Here is a 6,000-nt window from a genome sequence, read left to right as displayed (position 1 = left end):
CCAGCATTTCTCATTTATGCTCACAGAATGACATCGAACCCCTCAACATCAGCAACGACTGTCTCGAAAGACTGGATTTTTCATTATCTTCCTTGCACAACTTCTGTAACAATGTACTATATGTGTTGGTTGCTAGTTTTTTCATTGTCCATAAGGTAAAAAAAATCAATGTAATGGCTTAAAAGCAACCGCATGCCTGTCCTTAACATCACTTCATGAGCTACGCACTAAAGTTATTTAATTTCTGTAAAAAGTGACTAATATGCTTTTCAAACGATGCATCTTAAAAACTTAATAGACAGGGATTCACAATATTTAACAGACTGACTTCTTATTCCATTCCATCAGTTATCTGTATTTGTGATCTGTGTGTGTTTTCTTTATCCTTAGTTTGCTAACAATTAGCCCTGAATTGTCTCTTAACACCCATTGTTAACACCTCCTCGAGGAACCCTTCCCTGATAACGTCGGCCAATGAGTGTGTGTTAATGAGTGTTTGGATGGCTCTGTCTGACAGGAGGAGTGGCGGCTTCCTGACGGAGACGGATAGAGAGATGAAGGAGAACTCCAGGATTTCGAGAGGACCACATTGGTTGGGGCTCAAAGCAGCCGAGGAATGGTGTTTTCTGGATGAAGAGCTGCTCCAGGGGTTTTAAAGGTGCTATGGAGTAGTAAAAGGATTGTTTGCTTCTGCGTTATTTCAAATTAAACATTCGGAAGTTTGGGGTCAGAAAAAACGCTTTTATTTAGCGAGGATGCATTAAATAAAACAAAGGTCACAGTGAAGATTTTTATGTTGCTGCAAACTATTTCTGTTCATTCATCAAAGGATTCTGAATAAAAAGTATTATACATTTTCACAAAAGTATTATGTAGCATAACTGTTTTCATCATTGATAATAATAATAATAATAATAATACATATTTTTTAAGTATAGCATAGATTAGGAATATGTCACACCTATAAATTTTTAACATACATTAAAATATAAAAAAATTTAATAATATTAAAAATATTACTGTTTTGCTTGATTTTTTATTAAATAAATGCATTCTTGATGAGCATAAGAGACGTATTTAAAAAATAATAACATCGCTGACCCAAAAAATATAAAGAGTGCTAGTGATAATCAGTTTTAGTCACAGTTTTATTTTAATTTTTTAGGCAGTATGCATGAATCATTTTGTGTTAAAACAAGCCAATATATTAAAGTGGTCTTATTATGGATTTTTTAAAAAGATCTTTTATGCAGTGTATAACTCAGCTCCAAGTGAATAAAAACATCCTGCATGTTGACGTCAAGGTGAAACATTAGCATATTGCCCGCCCACATGTTGGTCTGAATGAAAATGCTAATTCATTCTTTGTCACTAGATGGCGCTGTTAGAGCGGTAAAATCAGCGCGGTTTCTCCGGTAACGCTGTACACAAAGCAGCACAGACCCTGCTCCATCAGGCATCACAGGCATGATGCAATGAAAACGAGTTATTAAATTAAAGGGGTTTGGAAAAATGAATAGCACAAATCGCTCGAGAATCGTTGTGGAAGTAAGGTAAAGATAAATGCACATCGTAAGACACTGAAAGTGTTTCATGACCGTGCACGCATGTCAACCTGATACTCGAGACCCCCAAAACATGAACCTTTCATTACCCATAATAGGGGCAGTTTGAAATAAGATGAGAAGTGTTTTACGCTATTGAGCATTACATGTAGACACCAGCGTATTTACAATGTTAGCAATGTCCCATGATGCATCTGAGAAGCGTGTTGTTTTGCTCATAATGCCCTTCGTATGGGGTCACTCACGGTGTTTGTTTTCTGCCCTCAGCTTTGGCGTGAGCACAGCTTTACCTTCACATCTTATATAATCAGCTGGCGTCTGATGAGAATGCTGTCATGTCACCAGCGAAAAGCACGTCCATCATCACATCTCCAGCCAATAGCCCGAGGAGAGGTGGGTCACGGGCCTCTGTGATTGGTTGAGAGGTCTGCGTTCTGCCTTCAGGCTAGAAGTACGTCTGTCTGAGCCTGTCCAGCTGCTCATATGCGTCTGTGTGTTCATATCTGTGTGAAGAACAAAGAAACATGGCTTTTTCTACCACAGTATGGTATTACTAACACCACGGTACTAGTTTGTACACCGTAGTACAGAATTAACTAACTACATACAACTTAAATGAACTAACTACGTATAAATACAGAAGATAAATCAGCCATGTTTAGAAACACAGTAATACCATGGTACATCCAAAAAAAATTTATTATTATAATTTTTTTTTATTAGTAACATAATATTTTACAAAGTGCCTTACGATACCATTTTACATGATATTTGAAATTATTCTGATATTATTCCCATATCCTTGTGCTGCCATACAGTATTGTGTTTTATTATCAGAGCAATATAGACATGTTACCAGCTCCAAAGAACATTATATTAACAGGGTATTTTTTATTTAATTTTAATTTTTGAGAACTAGTCTGGTCTGAGATCTTTCTCGCTCCCCAACAAAGGAAGAATAATTGACAAATGAAGTATAATGTCATCTTTGGCACTTTCTCTGGCTGCTGGCAGTCAACAGCCATTACTAAATGAATCTAATGATGAATCTTTTATCATCCTCTTAAGGTAAACTGTCTACTTTAATTATGGTCTACATGCTCTTTCCACAAATGGTCAGAATGCGTATATATGCACTCAGGCCCTTGTGATATCTACTATACCAGGCTCTCTTCCAAACCCCTGCAAGCTGCCTCTCCGTCTGCATTAACCACTAGCATGCTAAAATAAATCATATGCACTGAAAAAAAATTCATTCAGAAGGAACAAGTCAAATTAAAAGTAGAAAACTGAAATAGCTATTATTTTGAAACATTCTTCAATACGTTGTTTTTTTTTTTACTTTAACACACACAGAAACACATGTGTACTGTGTATATTTATTATTTACATATAAATATTATTAAATAAAATATATAAATAATATAATTATATATAGATATAATTATATATAATTATAATTAAATATAATTTATATATAAATATTATTTAATCAGTATTTATTAATATATGAATTAGCTTCTGTTTTTATATACTTTTTCGTATAAGATTATTATTTTATTTTAAATTTCCATTTGATACATTTTTGTTTTGTAATAGTAGTACTTTAACTTACTTTCTTAAGTTCTCATTTTGTTTAAATTTTATTTTAATGTGACATATATATATTTTTATTTCACAATTTAGTTAGAGATCATACAATAATTGATGGGCTTCTGACGGGCCTCTGTTTACCAAAATTGTATTTGTTTCACAATTGATTAATTTTACAACACTCTTGCTTTCCTGTTTATCAACTTGAAGCCGTTTTGAAACAATGCGTGCCGTAAAAAGCGATGCTAGTGAATGTGAGTTGACTTGAAATACTGTAAATCCAACTTTTTCCAAAGTTTTAAATAGTCCGGCTCCATGTGACGCTGAATGTCTGAAAATGAAGATGTTATTGCTAATTAGACGGCATTTGCGTTTATTGTAATATTTCCCCGCTGTGTATAAAAAAGGTGTGCTATGAACTCCGTGGAGTGAGTTAGTGAGTGTGTGTGGTGCACTGTAAGGGTGGGTCTCCAGCAGGATAGGTAGATTAAAGGATACATGCATAAATTACAGCGTGATGGAAGAGCAGTGGGTGGGCTGGGACGCTCTGAAATCATCTGTGCATATTTTTAGAGGAAAGACAGGCTTCAGTCGACGCTCTGCTGTGTCTCGCCACTTGTGGAAGACAAATTATCGTGCACTGTTCGTAAACTATCTTAGAGGAGTTCTCATGAATAATAAACCATGCTGTTATTTATGGCAGTGGCGGGGCGTATTTTCTGCTTCTTCATGCTTGTGTGTGTCATGGACGTTTAGACGTCATAGTCTTAGCTCTTTGTGTACTAAAAAAGACCTTAGAAGGCAATTTATGGGGGTGAGGGTTTATTTGAACTATTACATTGACTATCAGCATGAAGTTGCGTAGATATAGGAAGAAGCGTTATAGTATTAATAGTTATTTCAATCAGGTTTTATTTTTAGATTTTCAGTTTTATTTAGTTGTTGTTTTAGAATTTGTTTTTATTTGCATTTATTTATATATATATATATATATATATATATATATATATATATATATATATATATATATATATATATATAATCAAACTACATTTTTCATCTCATATTTACATTTTATATTATTTCAGCTTTATAATGTCAAATTATTCCTAATTTGTAAAAATTTGTGTGCATTTCTGAGAACAGATTAAATATTTAGCTGCAAATTTGACATACTTCTGGTATTTTTAGTAATTGTATTTTTTTCTGTTTAGATGTAATCAGCTTATTGAATTTTTTCAGTATTTTTTTCAGTAATTTTCCCCCCAAAAATCTTTTTTTTTTCTTTTTCTCCACTTTTTGGCACACATTAACATTTTACGTTGTTTGTTTCACATTTAGCAATCAAAATCTACAAACCTTTGTCCTCCTTAAGTCCAAAAAATGCTATTTTTTAGCCTATATGAAATATATATGTGCCTGGTGTAGTGGAAGAGTTTTCTGGACTGTCAAAAAATGGCTCTTTCAGCTTTTTAGGTGCCACATTTAGCATTGTAAGTTCCTCAGTTTCTGTCTGTGCGAGTTGCCCATCTCTGTTCTGAAGTCTTTGTAATGTGTGATATAAACAGCTGAGACAGGTTTATCCTGAATCCTGCTAGGAATGACTTTTAAGACTATAGTTCAGGCAGAGAGAGAAAGAGAGTGATGGTTGGAGTTGCGTGTTTTTCGCTGCTAATCTCTAATAAAGATTACAGACTCTTTCATTTGTATTCTTAATGTGACAGCACCACCGCCAACCAGGCCTTTAGCACACATCTGTTCCTCATCACTTTTCAATTATCCCCGTGAAAGTGACCCGGTCCCTTCGCTGTCGCCCCATCACGTTCTCAGCTCGTGCCATTCGAATGAAAAGCAAACCTGCACTGCTTCTGTTTTCTTACTTTTCCGTTCCTTATTGATTGACTAACATTCTCAGCACACCGTTGTTTGGTGACACTCGATGAGAACGCTCCATTGAAATCTATGAAGCTGAAATGTCACATTTGTTGCGGAAGCCAGAAGAAACACTTTCGGTTTTACGTGCCGTTATATGTTGAAAAACCTTGCCCTTTCCTGAACGCCAAAAAGCTGAATGAAAGTATAAAATAGGACTTGAAGCTACTGTCTAGTGGGCAGAAATAAAGCTTGTTTCTAAATGAACTCTCAGATGCAAAACTTGAGCATCTAACGTTGCTTTAATATCTCTCTTCATCCCTTTAAAAATGAGATATTGAAAAATGAGATCGAATGGAAGGCGGATGCTTCTCAAAGTGTTCTCCTCGCATAAAGATCTTCATGTTTTTCATCTAGAGTTTAAGTAGATATTTCAACAATGTTTTAAACTGTGCTCAAGTTTGGAATCACAAGTCAGCAAATTCAGTTATTTCTCATCTTATAGTCATTGGAAAGCAATCTATGCAACTGGCTCTGTGTCAACAAATTACTCGAAGTCTTATTTTCCAAGATCAAATGATTACGCATTATGCCCGTACTCTTACTGTCACACATGAATTTTTAAGGAAAGTGAATGAAATTTTAGAAGCAATGCCTAAGAAGCACATGCAATCTCCATTAGGTCTCAAAATAGAGGAAACAAAAAAACCTCAGAGTATTAAATGTTCTGTTTAAATGATGGCATCTCGACTCACGTTTGACTCATGTTTTCCAGATTCCATGCATGGATGAGGAAACGGGATGTGTGATAATGCAGCAGAGGGAATGTACGAATGGATGCTTAATGTTGACCTGTTACGGAGTAGATGTGACTCATGTGCTTACGTAAATAGTGAAGTTCCTGCGAGTGTCTGCGATGCCACAAGAAATAAACACATGTTGAGTGTGTGTGTGTGTGTGTGTTTATGCA

This window comes from Puntigrus tetrazona, chromosome 1 (assembly GCF_018831695.1).
Source record: "Puntigrus tetrazona isolate hp1 chromosome 1, ASM1883169v1, whole genome shotgun sequence".
NCBI classification, from domain to species: Eukaryota; Metazoa; Chordata; class Actinopteri; order Cypriniformes; family Cyprinidae; genus Puntigrus; species Puntigrus tetrazona.
This window is presented reverse-complemented; position numbering follows the sequence as displayed.